Consider the following 19601-nt stretch of genomic DNA (forward strand, 5'->3'; position numbering starts at 1 on the left):
TAGGAGCACGCCGAACCGGACGCGGGGCAGCGGAGGTGCTCGCGGTCCAGGGAGTCCAGAAGCGCCACGCGGGCCTCTGCTGGGTGGTGTGGGCCGCTCGGCCCGCGGCCCCTACTTCTCTCCCCGCCCCGCAGCCTGGAACTCCCCCCGGCTTCGGGCGGCCGAGCTACTCGCTCACACCCTCCCCCCTCCGCGCCCCGCCCGCTCCCCGCTAGCTCCCCACCTCCGCGTCCAGCCTCGCAGCTGCCGAGCGACGGACGCGCCGGACGCGCCATGCCGCGCTGGGCCGCTGAAGAGCAGGCCGGCAAACCGTCCGGGAGCGGCGGGGGCGGTGCCCAGCCCGCGGGCGGGAGGAGGAGGGCCGCGGCCCGAGCGAAAGGGAAAAAGAAGGGCTGGAGGGCGCCAACAGCCAGCCCGTCGGCGGGGACCGGCAGGTAAGCGCGCGGCGCCGGGATGGGTCTGTCTTTCTCGGGTTCCTGAGACCCGGCCGGGGAGCCGCGGAGCTGGCGACCAGCGTGGGCGGCTCGGGCGCAGCGCCTGGACCTGGAGTGCGACGGGACGGCGGGGCGAACGCTCCCTCCGCCCGACTGCGGCTCTGAGCCGGGGCCCTGGGCCGCCCTAAAAGGCGGAGGCTGAGGGCCGAGCTCCGGGAGCTGGCACCCCGACAGTGGGAGAGGGCGCGCCGTGGGAAAGGGGGCTCTGGCGACGCGTTCTCCGAGGGAGAGGGGCGTGTGTATCCAAAAGCTTAAAACGGGCTCCAGCTCTCCCCAACCCTCCGCGAAAAAGAGCCACGAGCTTTGTTCGCGCGGGCGGTCTTCGAGACCCGACTGGTGGGGACTCAGTTTGCCGCGCCGCGCGGTGGGTGCGGCGGAGCCTGCGGAGCGCGGACGCGACCCGGGCCCCAGACGACTTGGCGCGGCAGCGTCTGGCTGGACGCAGAGCAGGTGGCTAAGGGCGCGGCGGGATGGAGCGGCAGCCAGGAGCCTGAGGCTGGGGACAGGAGAATGGAGGTCTCGGGTGAGCGCTTTTCGACAGGGACTTGCCATTTCGAGGCTCCGGAGCTAGATACGTTTCAGGTGAGGAGAGGGAGCGCTGACGGTCTCCTGAGAGCCAGATGAGGCAGGCAGCAGAGGTTTTCCGTGGCTGCTTCGACAGTGACACTTATTTGTATGTACCGTCCACACGAATTCCCTGGGGATCTTGTAAAAGTACAGATTCTGATTCAGTAGGTCCGGCTGGGGTGGGGCCCGACAGTCTGCATTTCTGACAGGCTCTCAGATGCTGCTGCTCCATGGATCACACTTTACACCGCAGGCCCTGCAGAAGTACTTTTTGTCCAACAGGCTGAAAACCTTAGGAAAACTGGGACATTGGGAGAGGAGGTCCTAAGACTTTACAATCCCACCTCCACCCCAAATACACACATTTAAACGATTGCTACTCATTTAGTAGCAAAATGCTTTACTCTTCTTACTGGGTTACCAGCCAACTACATTATCTGATAGTAGAGCTGGCTTCATGGGCATGCAACCTGTATTTGGTTTAATGTTCTGCTGTTGCTGTCGAAATTCTGAATAATTTTTGAACAAGGGACTTCGCATTTTTATTTTGCACTAAGCCCCACAAATTATGTAGCTGATCCGTAGGCAGAAAAAGGACCCATTTCTTTCTTTCTTTCTTTTTTTTTTGGCTGTGTTGGGTCTTCGTTTCTGTGCAAGGGCTTTCTCTAGTTGTGGAGAGCGGGGGCCACTCTTCATCGCGGTGCGCCGGCCTCTCATTGTCGCAGCCTCTCTTGTTGCGGAGCACAGGCTCCAGACGCACAGGCTCAGTAGTTGTGGCTCACGGGCCCAGTTGCCCCGCGGCATGTGGGATCTTCCCGGACCAGGGCTCAAACCCGTGTCCCCTGCATTGGTAGGCAGATTCTTAACCACTGCGCTACCAGGGAAGCCCAAGGACCCATTTCTTTGATCCGTGTTCAGAGCTGGTGGGTGATGGAGAGTGAAGGTTCATTAAGCAAAGACAAGCTAGATGTTACAGTTCCTTCCATCTTTCTCAACTTCTTTTCAGTTATTTTAAGAGATAAGCCTATGAGTATAATTTCAGTTCTACATGGTATGACAATATTTATTTTAAAAATAATATTAATAACCTATTAAGAGCTTAATTATTAATACAATTAAGTTCGATGTTGTAATAGTTTGTGAATTGAGTGACAAAGGCGTGTGCTATTTTCAAAGGATTTGGAGAGTTTTTATTTAGTGTCCCAAAGTTTTGCTTACTTAAGATCTAAAATGAGCTGGACATTGCTAAATTGGCTGCTTTTTTCAGCTCAAATGCAAAGCTGGAAAATAAAAAGTGGCCAAATTTTGAAGCTGTTCAGGGGTATTGCTTTACAGGGCCTCAGTGCGACGCCAGCCCCTATCGGATTCCCTCTGCTTTTATCATTCCCACATCCCTGCAAGGTGACTTTCATTAAAAGGGGGATAGAGCAGACTTTGCTATTGAAAAACACTGAAGAAATGCAGGGCCAGCATTAGTGTTTTCTGTGAATAATTCTTGCCCCAAACCCACAGACTGCAGGTGTGTGTACTTTTCTAGAAAAAAAAAAAAATGTTGGAGACAGAGAAAAGAAAAAAAATGGAACTTTAATTATGGGTATGATTTTGTTCAGCAGAGGGAGGAAAAAGCCTGGGAAATGGCATTTCATTGGCGGGTTTGGCAGGCAAAGGAGAGCTGCTGTGTTTCTGGTACCATGAACAGCCTTCCAGAAATGGCAAAGTGAGTTTGCTCAGGTGTTAGGGAGAGCCAGTAAGGAAGCTGCACTTCCACGGCTAATGTGGTCATTCTGGGTGCTCCAGTGTGGCTGTGGTGTGCCTGGGGCTGGTTGGGGACTCAGCGAGGGGGACATCACCGTGAGGTTCCTAGTGCTTTCACAGCGTACATGAAACAAACATATTTTTCCATTTTGTTGCCTGAGAGTGCCAAGATAGTTCAAATACACAGTACAAACTGGCAAGAGCACCATTACATTGAAAAGAAAGAGCTGGGGGTCGGGGGGAGGGGAAGAATGCATTTCTGTGGTGGTAATAATTCTGAAGATAGAAAGGAGAGATTCTGCCTTTAGTAAAAACCTGGGAGCTGCCTTTTATGCCTCACTGAGAAAGGCCTTCGCTACCTCAAGATAGAGGAGAACAATTTTTCTGCTAAAATGTTCATGGTGTTAAAAATACATGGGTCTTTAATCCACATGGAAATTATCTGGGGGTTGTGGTGTGAGGTGGGAGATGTTGGACGTTAAGAAATGGGGTAAACATTTGGGAAAAATTGTCATAAAATAAATCCCCTCAATCAAAGTCTGTGAACACTGTGTTCCATTTTATTTATTTATTTTATTTATTTTTTTCTTTTGCGGTACGCGGGCCTCTCACTGTTGTGGCCTCTCCCGTTGCGGAGCACAGGGTCCAGCCGCGCAGGCTCAGTGGCCATGGCTCATGGGCCCAGCCGCTCCGCGGCCTGTGGGATCCTCCCGGATCGGGTCACGAACCCGTGTCCCCTGCATCGGCAGGCGGACTCTCAACCACCGCGCCACCAGGGAAGCCCCTGTGTTTAATTTTATAAATCTGCTTAACTCTTGAGCCGATTCCATGTTTTAAAAATTGAAGTACAATTGTAAAGCAATTATACTCCATTAAAGATGTTAAAAAAAAATGAACTACAGTTTATTTACAATAACATTCACCTTTTTTAGTGTACAGTTCTGTAAGCTTTGACAAATACATGTAATCATGTAACCACCCCCATGGTCAAGATATAGAAGAAGTCCATCACTCCAAAAAGTTCCTTGTTGACGCTTTGTAGTCAACCCCTCCCACCACTCTCAGCCCCTGGCAACCACTGATTTGTTTTCTGTCCCTATAAATTTGTCTTTTCCAGAATGTCCTGTGAATGGATTCATACACGATGTAGCCTTCTGAGTCTGGCTTCTTTCACCTGGCATAATGCACTTGAGATTCACCCGTGTTGTGTGAATCAGTAATTTGTTCCTTTTTATTGCTGAGTAATATTCCACAGTTTGTCCATTTACCAACTTTTGGTGATTATGAATAGGGCCAGTGTAAACGTTCACAAACAGCTTTCTGTGTGAACATAAGTTTTCATTTCACTCCAGTAAATACCTAGAAGGAGGATTGCTGTATTGTGTGGTAAATTTAACTCGATAAGAAACTGCTGAACTTCTCCGAAGTGGCTCCACCAGCGTGCACTCCCACCAGTGATGTATGAGAGGTCCTGTTGCTTGGCATCCTTGCCAGCCCTTGGTATTGTCAGCTTATTTTATTCCAGCCATTCCAGTAGATTTGTGGTGGCATCTCTGTCGTTTTAGTTTGTGCTTCCCTGATAACTAATGATGTTGAGCATCTTTTTGTATGCTTTTTGGTCATTTGTATATCTTCTATGAAATGTCTGGGTTTTTTTTTTTATTGTATTGTGTGTCATTATTGAATCGTAAAAGTTCTGCATACATCTGCACACAAGTCCTCTGTCAGATATATGTATTGCAAACATTTGCTTTTAGTCTGTGGCTTGCCTTTTCATTTTCTTTATTTTTTAAAAAAATTGTGGTAGGAATACCTAACATGAGGTTTACCCTCTTAACGAATTTTGAAGTGTCCAATACAGTATTGTGAACTATAGGCATGGTGTAGAACAGCAGATAGCTAGAACTTTTTCATTTTGCATGACTGAAACTTTGTACCCTTTGAACAGCAATTCCCCATTTCCCCCTCCCTCCAGCCCCTGGCAACCACCATTCTACTCTCTGTTTCTGTGAGTTTGACTCTTTTAGTTGACTCATACCTCATATAAGTGGAATTAATGATTTTTTTTTTGAAGAGCACAAGTTTTAAATTTTGAGAAGGTCTAATTTATCAGGTTCTTTTTCTTCTATGAATAGCACTTTTGGTAACCTGTCTGATAAATCTGTGTCTACCTCACATTTACCAAGATTTTCTCTTGTGCCACCATCTAGACATTTTATAGTTTTATCTTTTGTATGTAGGTTTATGACTTCATTTTCTAAAATTAATTAATTTATTTATTTTTGGCTGCATTGGGTCTTCATTGCTGCACGCGGGCTTTCTCTAGTTGTGGTGAGCGGGGGCTACTCTTCATTGCGGTGGCCTCTCTTGTGGAGCACAGGCTCCAGGTGCACAGGCTTCAGTAGTTGTGGCATGTGGGCTCAGTAGTTGGGTCTCGTGGGCTCTAGAGCGCAGGCTCAGTAGTTGCGGTGCACGGGCTGAGTGGCTCTGTGGCATGTGGAATCTTCCCGGCCCAGGACTCGAATCCGTGTCCCCTGCATTGGCAGGCGGATTCTTAACCACTGCGCCATCAGGGAAGCGCCCCCCCATTTTATTTTGTTGTGACTATACTATTGTATAGACAGGCTTTTTAATTTTTTTGTAGGTCTAGCATATTCAAGCCATGTTACTGAACTTTCATTAGTTCTCATAGTTTTTCAGTCAGTTTTCTTGAATTTTCAAGGTCGACAATCAAACGGGCTGCAAATGGCAATGGTATAGGGGTCCCTTCCCGCCCCCAATAGTTTTTCCTCAGTTTGTCTGGTCTCCTTAGTGGCTAGGCTGCCCTGTTAGAGCAGTGTTGAGGAGTAGTATCTGACTCAGGTGGGAACGCTTCTCATAGCTTACCACTAGGTATTCTTCTTGCTGTGGCGTTCTGACAGTTACCCTTATTAGTACCTTCAGGGGGTTTTCTTTCCATTTTCAGCTTTGAAATGTTCTAAAATTTAATTTTAAAATTTCTTGTTCTGCTTGGTTTTTTGTTTTTTCATTGAAAGCCTAACAGTTTAGAGGTGAGTCAGTCTTCCCAGCTTTGGGAGGTCATATTTTGACCTTCTTCCCTGGAGAAGAAGATAGTGTAGCAGAAGTCAATTCATTTTATTTAGACTAGGAAGAAACTACCTTTGGAGCTTTTTTTTATAATGTTCTCATTTGCGGGGGATGCCAGGTACAGCGAGGAAGGGAGAGAATAAAGGAACAGTTTATATATAAATAAATATCTTAAGTATAAATAAGATAAGATAGCTTTTTGTAGTGTTTTTCAAACTTTCCTGCCCACCATTCACAGTGAAAAGTATAGATCTCAACCCAGTATGAACATACCTGTATATAATTGAAACAGAATCTCATGAAGTATTATGCATTTTTCCTCTGTGCAGTGTATTCTGAAAATTTCAGTTCTCTTCCATCTGTTCTACTTCATTTAAGAATGATGATCATGACCCTCTGCATTGATCTGACACTCTTTCATATAACCCTGTTTTATAAAACTGTTCATTTAGGTTCTAAGCCCCCAAACTGCTGAACTGTGTCCAGGACAGATTCATTTTATATCAGATCCTGTTATGATACAAAGTGAGTTCATTCTTAATACCCTGAGATAGTGGTAGCTACCCAGATTTTTCTCTTGAATTAGGATATAGCCTCTAACCCAGTCTCCCAGCACCCAGTCTTGACCCCAGAGAATTGCCAGTAAAGGCAGTCTTGTAAATCCACTGCTCAAAACCTCTAACAGCCTCTACCACATTTACGCTAAACCCCCAGCTGCTCCCTGTAGCCTCTGAGGCCCTATATGACTTTTATCTCATTCTTCCCACACTTCTCCAGATATACCAGCCTTCTTGCTATTCATCACCCAAGCCAAGCATTTTCCTGCTTCCCAGCTTTAGTATTTGTGGTGCTACCTGCCTGGAGCACCATTTCACCAGATAATCACATAACTTGTCCCTCTGTTTCATTTGGGTCTTCTCTAACCCTCATTCTAAATCAGCATTCCTCACCTACCACTACAAATGTCCACCCCTCATTCCACTTTTGTTTTCTTGTAACACTGTTATCTGCAATTATATTATTTAGTTATTCGTTCACTGATTCCGTGTCCTTTTTTTCCCTGCTAGAATATAGGAGGGCAGGGACTTTGTGTATCTTGCTCACCGTTGTATTTTCAGGACCTAGAACAGTGGGACATAGTAGGTGCTCAATAAATATTTGTTGAATGGATGAATGAGTGCACCTAGAATCTAGAAGAAATCAGACACTAATCCTAAGAGAAATTCAAATTCAGTTTTGGTGTGGAAATTTCTTTAGGTTAAGCATAGAGTATATTTTATTTGTATTTTTAATTAACTTATTTTTAGAATATATTTTAATGTAAGTCATTAATCAACAGACATCTGGTATCAACTACATTTCTGACTCTGATAATAATAATGATAACTAACAGCTAATATTTATTGGGCAGGCAGTGCTCAATTTACGTATATTAACTCATTTAACCCTCCCATCCTCTTGGGGCAGGTACTATTATTATCATTTTACAGAGGAGGAAACTGAAGCACAGAGAGGTTAAATACTTTGTCCAAGGTCATACAAATGGTAAGCAGTAGATCCAGGGTTTGAAGACAGACCATCTGATTTCAGAGCCTGTGTTTTGTTTTTGTTTTTTTATTGAAGTATAGCTGATTTACAGTATCAGTTTCAGGTATATAACATAGCGATTCAGTATTTTTATAGATTATGCTCCATTAAAAGTTATTACAAGGTAATGGCTATAATTCCCTGTGCTATACACTACATCCTTGTTGCTTATCTATTTTATACGTAGTAGCTTGTATCTTTTAATCCCATACCCCTAACTTGCCCCTCCCTCTTCCCTCTCCCCAGTTGTAACCACTAGTTTGTTTTCTATATCTGTGAGTCTTTTCTGTTTTGCCATATACATTCATTTGTATTATTTTTTAGATTCCACATATAAGTGATATCATACCGTATTTGTCTTTCTCTGTCTGACTTATTTCACTGTCCATCAACAGATGAATAGATAAAGAAGTGGTGTGTGTGTACACACACACACACACACACACACACACACACACACAGGAATATTACTCAGCCATGAAAAAGAATAAAACTCTGCCATTTGCAGCAACGTGGATGGACCTAGAGCCTGTGTTCTCAACCACAGTGCTCATAGGAACAAGGAGCATACACAATTCCTGATCTTCATAAACATGTAATGTTATGGTTAGAAGTAAAACAATAACTTTCAATGTTGATAAGGAGACCAACATTTGGTAAACAGTTCAGTTGAATTAGTAGGATGGATCTTACAAGCCTGATCCAGATTCTTGGGTCATCTGCCTATCACTGCTGTTGTCTTCTTCTTGTCCTGATATGGGTATCATTTGGGGGTCAGCAGACCTTTCTATATATCAGTCCAATGCAAAGGCCCTTCTTAAGTGGGAAATATGAATTCAAGAGTCAATTCCCTTCAGTTTCTCTGCGTATGAGCTAGTTAATAGCACCTGATAAGGGTCCTTTTATCTAGGTTGGAGACAGTCCTTTAAATGATGCCTTTTCCAGTATGCATAATCTCCTGGTTGCAGGTCACGGGGCATCTGATCTTCATCCAAAGATAGATTGCTGTGATAAGCTTCAGAAACAAACTTTGAGTGTTCTTTTAATAATTCAATTAAACTTTCCAATAATATAACTTAATAAGGAGCTATCTGGGAAGTGAGTCTTAAGCAGTAAATACAGACCTCAATTAACAAACCTAGAATTTAATACTCACTGAAACAATCTTTTTCTCTCTAAAATTACCCTCATTTCTACCAAATATAGCCAAATTAAGACTGATTTGTTTGCAGAATAAGTCTGGCTAATTGACCAAATAGGCTCTTTTAAATTGGCTGTGCTGGAACTTTTCCTAAGGAATCTCGGGTCGAACTTTTAAAAGGCCTCTCCAGGCTGGGAAATCCATGGCAAGGGCTAGTCAGATTCCGCCTGTGATATGTATAGATTTGGGTGAATTCCTCTCTTCTTGAGGTCCACCAAACATCTTGAGATTCTTGTACATGTCAGGAGGTGACCTTCCGTATTCACCTGATAAGGCATCTGGGAACCTAAGAGTTTCCAATTTCTGGAGGGATTTGGTAGAGAGAAAATATAAATGTTTCGATTCCACTTACAAAGGTATAATTTACCAAGTTGCTGTATGCCATAATTACCCTGAGGGGAAAGGTTTCCTTATATCTGGAAAACACAGATTAAAAGCCAGTAATATTTCAGACAAAAACCATGCAAATTATAATCATATTCACCAGTTCACTCAGTCCAATGTAACGAATCCTTTTTGTTAACAGTTTGGGAAGCCATCAGGTTTTCTGTTAGGATTCTTTAAATTTCTTACCTTGTTCAGCAGTATGGTCTGAAAGTTATTAGAAACCTGTACTTGCCAAAAAGTCCTTTCTATGAATCTTGAAGATGAAACATTTTTGCAAAAGGATCAGAGTAAAACAATAACTGTCTATGAATGACAAAAAAAACTTAAAAAGGCATGGTTAAACACATGATTACAATGCCATTGACAAAGAAACTTGATTACTGCTGTGACATACAACATTTTAAGATGATAACTAGAATTACGACTGATACCATTTTACTAGGATGTATTCAAATTTTAAGAATTCCATATAATTTCTAGTATATCTATATTAATAACATTTACCCATACAATATAACTTAAGGTTTATCCCTCATTTGACAATGCTTCCTATGTAATTTAACATACCAAGCAAGCCTAATTAGTTTAATATTTCTCTTTGATATGCCTTAGGGGCTCTTTGGAAAACTCAAAGTTAGCTAGAGGTCAACGGACTTTAATTAGAATTTGATCTTTGGGAAGTTTGTCAAAAATATCGAAAAGTTTCAAAACACTTGGTCAAACACATAGGTCACTGGGAAACAATACTTGTTCACTTAACCAAAGTGACAATAAAAGATTTCAAAAGCAAATACAGAATGTAACAACAAATTACTTAAAAGGTAAAGAAAATTTACAATCTGATATCAAAAGCAGCTCAATAGTCCAAAAAACTTTGTTTTCTTAACAGAGGGAAAACCAAATTCCAGTCTTGTACCAGCTTACTTTTAATAACAAAATCAATTTACTTAATTAAATTCAATCTAATCTTAGCCAACCCTGACCATGCACAAAACACTTTTCTCAGGGTTCCTTTTTTACAAACCTTCCACAACTTTTTGTATCCGTATTAATTTGTCCCTTATTTTCTTTCCCATCCAGAAACAATTAGCTCTAGGACAAAATTACCACTTTTTTCCCTTAGCAAAATGTATTTCTATTCCTCATACCTTCTTTTACTGAAAACACACATCCTACTTTCCTTGCATACTGAAAAATTTCCCTTATTATTTCTAGTAGCTCTAATTACATATATATTAAAATTTTTAAAAATTTTTATTCATTGTGAACTTTTTTCTTATAAATTTATTTAATTTAGTTTTGGCTGTGTTGGGTCTTTGTCGCTGCGTGCGGGCTTTCTCTAGTTGTGGCTTGCGGGCTCTAGAGCACAGGCTCAGTAGTTGTGGTGCATGGACTTAGTTGCTCCGCGGCATGTGGGATCTTCCGGGACCAGGGCTCGAACCCGTGTCCCCTGCATTGGCAGGTGGATTCTTAACCACTGCACCACCAGGGAAGCCCCGATATTGATAAAGTCTTGGTTACTGCTTGTTACTGAATGGTAATCCTTTACCAACCAGGATATTTCCATTTTAGTACTTCATCCTTCTCCCACGCTAACATCAAAATGGTACCTGAGGTAAAGTGAGCCCTTTTCGTGGCTTCTTATTGCTGGGATTGGCTGCTTGTGGATAATTAGCTCAGCTAATCAGAACATTGTGTATGAGTCGGGCATATGGTTTTGACCCCATGTGGCCTTTGCTCCTAGGGGGACCCATAGAGGGTGGGTCAGTGCTGTTTCAGTTCTGCTAAGGAAAGTGCATGGAATTCCATCTCCTTTGGACCTGCTCCATCAATGGTGTCATCTAGAAGTCTTTAACCCTGGCCGTACATTAGCTTTAAAAAAGTGCACAGAGGTAAGCACTGTCCTGAAACTGGTGTTCATTTTCTCATATATTTCTTTATACTTATATATGAATATGTCCCTAAGCAAGAGAAAATGCTACTTGCATGCTTTTGAACTTTATATGATTGGTATCTTTTTTACCCTCATATTATTCTGCAACTTTAATTTTCAGTGTCTTTTTTTTGTGAGATGTGTCCTCGTTGCTACATGTAGCTCTAGCTCATTTCTTTTTCTTTGCTCTGTAGTAGTCCGTTGTGTAAATATATAATCTATTTGTACATTCTTCTATTGATGATCATTTAAATTGCTTCAGATTTTGTTGTTAAACATGAAGCTGCTATGAACAGCCTTGAACATGTTTCCTTGTGCTAATATATAAATATTTCTGTAGGGATTATATTCAGGAATGGGAGTACTGGGTGGTAGGGTATGTGCCTCTTCAACTGTACTGGTTGTTGCCAGATTACTTTCCTAAGCAACCATGTAAGAGACTTCCTGTTGCTCAGCATCCTTGCCAACACTTAGCATAGTCAGACTTTTGAATATCGCTAAGATGATAGGTATGATATTTATCTCTTTTTGTTGTGATTTGCATTTCTCTCAGTACTAGTGTTCACTGACTAAGTTTCATCTTCGTGAAATTCTAGTTCAAGTTTCTTACCTATTTTTCTCTATCAGTTTATCTGTATTTTTAAAAATTGATTTGTAGATGTTCTTTATATGTTCTGGATACTGATTTTTAGTGATATATGTTATAGATAATGTCTCCCAGTCTGTGGCTTATTTTTCACTTTTTATGGTGTTTTCTGATAAAGGTCTTTCAATGTAGTCAAATTTCTTCTTTTTTTCTTTTATGGTTTGCACTTTTTTTTTTTTTTTTTTGCGGTACGTGGGCCTCTCACCGTTGTGGCCTCTCCCATTGCGGAGCACAGGCTCCGGACACTCAGGCTCAGCGGCCACGGCTCACTGGCCCAGCCGCTCCGCGGCATGTGGGGTCTTCCTGGACCGGGTCACGAACCCGTGTACCCTGCATCGGCAGGCGGACTCTCAACCACTGCACCACCAGGGAAGCCCTATGGTTTGCACTCTTTGTGTTCCTATCCCAAAGACATAAAGATATTCTTCTCTATTGTCTCCTGAAAGTTTTAAATGTTGGCTTTTGAAATAATTTTAGTCTAATTGGAATTGAGGGAGGAAATCTGTGTGTGGATTGTTTGTCCATGTGGAAAACCAGTTGTCCCAGGATCATTTATTGAAGAGTTGATCATTGCCCTCCCTGAGCTGCATCTACCCTGGCACCTCCTTTGCTGTATCAAGTGCCCATATATGTGTGAATCTGCTTCCAGGCTCTCTCAAATTTGGTTTCCTGGTATATTTTTCAAACCCTGAGTGAATACTACACAGCCTTGATTGCTGTAACTTTCTCAAGAGTCTTGGTATCTGGTAAGTCAAGCCCTCCTTTGTTATTCTTTGTCAAATTGTCTTGGCCACTTTGTTTTACATACACATCTTGCCCTCCATATCCATTGGTTCCATATCCGAGGATTCAACCAACTACAGATTGAAAATATTTGGAAAGAGAAATTCCAAAATGTTCCCAAAACCAAAACTTGAATTTTCTGCAAGTCGGCAACTATTTACATAGCATTTACATTGTATTAGGTAGTATATGTAATCTAAAGATGATTTGAAGTATACATCCTTTGTAGGTTATAGGCAAATACTATGCCACTTTATATAAGGGAGTTGAGCATCCTTGGATTTTGGAACCTGTGGGGGTTCCTGGAACCAATCCCCCATGGGTGCCAAGGGACGACTATACACCTTAGAGTTACCATCAAGTTCCATAAAGAACCTCATTAAGATTTTGAGTGAGGGCTTCCCTGGTGGCGCAGTGGGTGAGAGTCTGCCTGCCGATGCAGGGGACATGGGTTCGTGCCCCGGTCCGGGAAGAGCCCACATGCCGCGGAGCGGCTGGGCCCGTGAGCCATGGCCACTGAGCCTGCGCGTCGGAGCCTGTGCTCTGCAATGGGAGAGGCCACAGCAGTGAGAGGCCCGCGTACGGCAAAAAAAAAAAACCAAAAACAACAGACAAAAAGATTTTGAGTGAAATTACCTTGAATTTGTAGCATTATATATTTTTTTCCAAATTACTTTGATATAGATGATCTCATTTGTGTCTTGCAACAACTTGAGAGGTAGGTTAATATTACCCCCATTTCTCAGATGAGGAAACATATTAAAGAAATTAAATGCCTTGTCCACAGCTCACAAAGCTAGTCGATTGCAGAGCCTGGTCATTTTTTGTTTTTAATATCCCTCTCTTCTTTTTTTTGTTAAGAAATAATTCACATACCATAAAATTCACCCTTTTAAAGTGTACAATTCAGTGGTTTTTAGTATATTCACAAAGTTGTATAGCCATCACCACCATCTAATTCCAGAACATTTTCATCACCTGAAAGAGAAGCCCTGCACTCATTAGCGGTCACTGCCCGTTTTCCCCTCCTCCCCACAGACGCTGGCAGCCACCCATCTACTTTCTGTCTCTGTGGATTTGCCTGTTGTGGAGATTTCATGTAAATGGAATCGTGCAGTATTTGGCCTTCTGTGTCTGGCTTCTTTCACTTAGCCTCATGTTTTCAAGAGTCTTCCATGTCATGAATCAGAACTTCATACCTTTTTCTTCCCCTTCTTCATTTTTTCTTGGGTTCATTTCCTTTCTTCATTTTCATGTTCTTTCTTTTTTCATTCTATTCCTTTTCCTTCATTTCTTCAGTCCTTTAGCCAAGTCTTTTGACTCCAAATCCAGTGCTCTTTTTACAGTTACCATGTTAAATCAATCAGTAAGTGGAAATTCATTTCTTTAAGAAGTTAAGGATGAAATGAAATGATTACGCGTGAGCCTAACAACGAAGTTCTTCAGCCTCACTCCTTGCTGGCATGCGTTAGGCACTCAAACATTGAGCTGACTGCACCGGAATAGAGGGTTCAGCATCAGAGTTCTTTAGAAGAGTCTTGCCAGTGTTGTTTATGCTAAGCCAAACTTTCGCTAAGCACTGTGCCTGGGAAGTGGAATATTGTTTAGGTTGTGAGCTGTGCATTAGATATGCAAACTTGCTTTTGTAGAAGAGAAGTCGTATTTTCTTCTAGCAAACATCAGGTTGTTCAGTTGATTGTGTTACATAGATCTTGATTTGAAAGACAGCATAAAGCACTGTATATAAAGAACCCTTCTCTCTTTAAAAATGTACTTATTCAGTTAATCAATATTTTGACGTTAACCTTGAGCTTGAGTTGAACTATGAAGAAAAATCAGAAAGAATGACACTACAATTTGCCAAGCCCTGAACTAAACTAGGGACAAATATGTATGTTTCCCTGCCAAGTCTGCTGAATTAATTCCTTACCACTCCCCAGACCACTCCCAGTGAACAAACTGAACCCACATTTGGCAGGGTAGTGGAAGAGGAGAGATTAAACATGCACACACATGCACACACACACTCACACACACTCATAATTAGTTGATCTGCAGCAAACCTCAAGCTATTCTCTTAACTAAACTTAAATCAAGCCAATAATTCATTTAGATTTTAACCAGCTCTTTTGAAAATTGTTTTATAAGGCTTTAGTTCTTCCAAATGTTCACAACCCACAAAATTGGTTTTGGAAATAATCCTTTTTCCCTTTGCCTACAAGGAACTGCAAAGTTGAGTTTGAGTTCATTTGCAGTAGTTTTTCTTTCCGTAGGTTTCCAGATATCATCCTTTTTCTCTGTTTCCTTTTTTAACTTGCCATGGATTTTCCCTTCTTCCCCAATAGTATGTCCAACTCCTTCAAAATCTCTCCATTCATTCATCCATGTACTCTTTCAACAAGTATTTCTAAAGTTCCTACTATGTGCCAGGCAACCTTCTAGTCACTGGGGACTCAACAGTGAACCCAAAGGACAAAACCTCAGCCTTCAACAAAGCTTATTTTCTAGTGGGCAAAGCAGATAATAAGTAAATAAAATACACATTATGTTAGATGGTGATTAGTGCTATCTATAGAGGAAAATGAATCAGAAAAGAGGCACAGGGAGCATTGAGGGGCTTCAGTTTTAAATAGCATTTCTCTAGGTCAGGAGTTGGCTAACTTTGGCCTGTAACCTTCCACCTTTTCCTGTGAATAAAGTTTTATTGGCACACAGCCACACCCATACATTTAGATGTTGTCTGTGGAGTTCATTAGTTGGAACAGAGACCATATGGGCTGCAAATATTTACTATTTGGCCCTTTGCAGAGAAAGTGCAGATTTTTATATATGATAACTTTTTAGAATTAATATGCATGTCACACTTTTCAGCTTCCAAATCATCTTTACAAACGCTGCCTCATTGGAGTGTGGTAGAGGTGTTGGGAGAGGTCTAAGTAGCTTTGTTTTATAGGTGACTGGACTGGAGAGGTTACTGAGGTTGTCCAGGGCTGCTGCGCTTGTAAAGTGGTGATGTTTAATTCTAAAAGCTGGTGCTTTTTCCAGCCTAATCACCTGCTCCTGATGATAAATAAAACCCAGCTTTTTAGCACCGGGAGCTTCCTAGCGTACACAACACAGAAAGGCAATACTACGTAGGCATCAAGAGTGTGGGCTGTAAAGCTTGGCTGCCCAAGTTCAAATCCTCACTCTGCCACTTACCTCTGTGACCTCTGTGCCTTGTGACAGTTTCCTTTTCTATAAAGCAGTTATAATAATATGCCTCTGGGTACGGGGGTGATACATCCCAGTTTGCCTGAGGCAACCCTGGTTTATGCCTATTTTCTCTGCGTTTATTAATAGTGTCTCATTTTACTCTCAGGTGCTCCAGTCTGGACATTAAATTATATACGTACCCTAGCCAGGGTTGTCACTGGGATTGAGTTAGTACAAATAAAGGACTTAGAATCCTGCCTGACCATAGTCTGTGGCAGTGGTTTCTTATCTCAGTGTTGTGCCTACTCATCACTTAGTTTTCTTCTGACTCATTTTTTGATTCCATTAAGTCCAGACTGGTTGCTGTCTGAAGCGACTTTGTCTGTCTGGGTTAACAGGTGATGGAGGATCCTCCTTCTAGGGCACAGAGCCCTCCATCTGCAGTGTTCATCCCCCCGCGAGCCTCCTGGCTCACTCCCTGGTCTCCTTTGGCGGGTCTTTGCTCAGATGTCATCTTCTCATGATGCTTTCACAGGCCACTTCTCTAATTTGCCATGCCCTCCCATACACTTCGTGTCTACTTCCCTGCTTCTACCTACCTAGTTTTCTACCTAATACTTACTACTGATAACATGTAGATTTTATTGAGCGGCTAATAATATTTTTAGTGTAGTTTTGTTTTGCTGTTGGATAGAAAGAAAAAAAAAAACAAATACACTATGCCTGTGAGATTTATTTTTCTGTTTTTAAAAATAGTGTAGCTTTATTGTTAAAATTTGAGAAATTACAGAAAACCACAGTGAAACAAATATAATCCACCCATAGCCCCACCCCTCCCCCAGGGTTGTCATTTTGGGGTGTATTAAGAAGAAAGCAATTTTACACCAGCTCTAGAGGGAATGCATTTTCTAGTCTAATCATAGAACTTTAGCTAAACAACTTATAAGCAAATGAAGATTTCCTATGTTCTGTAAGTATTATAATTTTGATTCCTTTAAGATAAACTTTTCTTCATATTTTCATCTGAAACTGGTCTGAGAGAAAATATCAAAGCAATACTGGTCCAGCCTGGTCTCAGCCCCAGAAGTAAAGAAAAAAACATGGCAGAGCAGCTGAGTGAGACGGCAAGTTTCCCCACTTGGAATTAAGGTTTCCTGGCATGTTGGCAGTGTGTTAGTCCGACTCTTGCCAATGTAAACGCCTTAATAGAAAGGGTCATGTGGTGGCATACTTTTTATTTGCTGACTTCCTTTATAATATAGAGCAAGTTGCACATTCTTTGTGTGTCACTCTCTCCTCCAAGCATATAAATCAACTCCGTGTTTGCTCCACAGCCCTCTTTAAAACGTGTAATTGTTTCATATATTTGTTCGTTTACATTTTTATTTGAGTGCCCCACCAGCATGTAAGTACCAGAAGGGCACAGTTGTATCTGTCTTGCTCACCACTGTGTTCCTAGTGCCTCACGTAGTGCCTTGCACATGGTATTTACTCACTATACATTTGTTGAATGGGGAGTCCACTGAGCCTGGCGGCACACACTCGCCCACCGCGCAGGGGTCCAGGATGGGGACGACCCGTGTGCCGGGTTCTCAGCTGTGAGAGAATGAAGCCCTAAAAGATGGCCTTGGCCCCACAAATATCATCCTCACTTTCTCCCTCAGGCCGCCAATTCCTTTAACAAATGGCAGAGTCATCAATTCAACCATCTGAGTTGGTTTCAAGTACCAGTGCCTTTTGAGACAGGAAGCTCATTAAGATCTTCACACTCGGAGATCAAGAGGGATGTTAGCTGCGGTCTTGGGGGTAGGGGGTAGTGGTGATAGGGTGGGGATGAGGAGAAGAGCACAGGGCAGGGAGGGGGAAGAGGGCCTGCAAGGTGGGATGGCCAGGGAGGAAAGAGCGCAGGAAGGGCAGCGTGCCCGCCGCCCAGGCTTCTCTAGTCTCTGCTAGAGAAGCTCGTTCAGTTTCACGTGCCGCCCAGGCCGATGAAGCAATCAACCGAGTGCCTGACACACCTGAGCAGTGGATGATGGCAATAAGGCAATAGCTACATTTTTTGAGCATGTACTGTGAGCCATACTCTATGCTGAGCACTCTTCCTGTACTTACTACTCCTTTGCAAGAATTTTAGGACACAAATATGATGATTATTCCCATTTTATGGATAAGGAATCTGAGGTGGTGAGGCATTAAATATCTGAGATGACTTCATCCTGCAGCTTGTGGTAGGCTAAAATTTCATATTCATTCTCATCAGGACTCAGTAAAAATGTCTTGCTGTCCCCGCCCTCCCCCCCCCCAACTGTTGCTTGAGGTCTGGGTGGCAGAAGGACTTACAGGAGCTGCTTCTGCAGAGTGGCCTTTCTACTATCAAGTTTGCTGACCCCTCATAGAGTTCAAGGTCAAACCAACTGGCCCACACATGATATCACATGGCTTTCCTTGCAGTGTATTAGAGAGTTACAGACCTTATAACAGGCAGGCCCAGTGTGCCTCATGGTTCAAAGAGACTTTGAGGTCTGGTGGCAAGTGAGTAGCTTTGGGACCACTCATGTGGTCTGCTCCAGTTTTCAGAAAATATCCGGGGAGTTAGACTCTTGCTGCAAGGGAAAAAAATAATACTCTCTCACCACTTGGAACACCTTGGTTTTGGAAAAATCATTAAAAAAAAAATACGGCAAAGCCCCCGAGGCTGCATGATTGCTGGAGGGTCATTAGGGAAGAGGCAGTGTCCAGACACTTGTGGGAGGTAGGATTTTTTTATAGGCTGTTCGTGTGTCCAGTTTTGCAGTTTTTGGAGGAGGACTCCACTGGGGCTGTGAATGAAAACCATTGAATCTGTCACATTGTTGTTAGCCAGGTCACCTGGAAAAACACCCTGACAAATTGCAGCCCTGGGCAGGTCAAAGAGGGGAACACTAAAAAGAGAAGAAGAAAGAGCATGGCCCTGCTCTGGTTTGAGGCCAGGGCTCGGTGTCATAGCAAAATTCCCCGGTGAGAGAGGAGTTTCCACCATCGGAGGCTTTCCCCACCCTACTTTACACCATTAGTTTTTACAGTCTGAAAAAATAATTCCACTTCTGGTGGAGCCAAGTAGAGTCACTTGAAGGCAATGTAAACAAAAGGAACAGGTAGTGTTGATGCTTTAAGAGAACATCCTGATGAGGGAGGGAAAAAAATGAGAAGACCAGCTAGCAAGTGGGAGGTTTTCCTGGATGTAGGAGAGCTGCTTGGAATGGCACTGACTTCTGGTTTCTAAGGACCAGCCCAGCAAACCTAAACCTATAATGTAGGCAAAGCCTCCTTGGGGGTCTCTTCCCCATCCCTCTCCCTTTGCCCTCACTGAGCTAACAGCAGGTTCCCAGCTCAGTGCCCCTGTGTTGTCTGTGCCTGACCTCAATGGGCTCTCCCCAGTCATCCCTGCCTGTGGGATCCCTACTCACCAGCAAAGCTGATCTGATCAATGGAGCCACACTCGTCTGTTAATGACCACAGTCATTGAAATTTGCATCTTTAATGGGTTGCAATGCCTTACAAAAAAAACAAGCCTTGAGAGGTGATCTTTTGGTTATTAATCAGAAATTAAGAACTTTGAGGGTAGGAGAGGAGTCCTACTCTAGGCAAGCTTTAACAGGACATCCTCTCCTTCAGTCCCTTTGATATGGAACACATTTCTCTGTCTTCCACTTCCCAAACACAAAAAGAGTCAGTCACTCCCATCTTTGTGTCCTCAAAGCACTGCTCTTAGGACTAGAGCGCATTTTATAACACTGTTCATCTGCGCATAGGGGTTGAGTGAAGATGTTTCTTGCCTTCCCAGAACATACTCCTTTATCCTTTCCCTGTGCAAATGTGGACCGGCCTCCATTTAGAAGAGAGTCTTAATTAGGAGCCACAACTTCCTGTAGATGATGTGATCAAACATCCAAGGCTGCTGACAGGAGGATTTAGCCTAGGACTGAG

At 42.9% G+C, this 19601-nt stretch overlaps 1 protein-coding gene across 6 annotated transcripts in view; it reads left to right on the forward strand.

Annotated features, from left to right (window-relative positions):
* The first annotated feature begins 339 nt into the window (after positions 1–339).
* ADGRG2 (adhesion G protein-coupled receptor G2) overlaps positions 340–19601 on the forward strand; it is a 107348-nt gene continuing 88086 nt past the window's right edge. For 5 of the 6 annotated variants that reach the window (XM_060291918.1, XM_060291923.1, XM_060291920.1 and 2 more), the window contains exon 1: positions 340–434. The gene's annotated coding sequence lies outside the window, so the exon portion shown is untranslated. Of the gene's footprint in view, positions 435–956; positions 1077–19601 lie in introns of those variants that run through there. The other variant, XM_060291919.1, reaches the window with a different exon arrangement.

Source organism: Globicephala melas, chromosome X (assembly GCF_963455315.2).
Source record: "Globicephala melas chromosome X, mGloMel1.2, whole genome shotgun sequence".
Classification (NCBI taxonomy): domain Eukaryota; kingdom Metazoa; phylum Chordata; class Mammalia; order Artiodactyla; family Delphinidae; genus Globicephala; species Globicephala melas.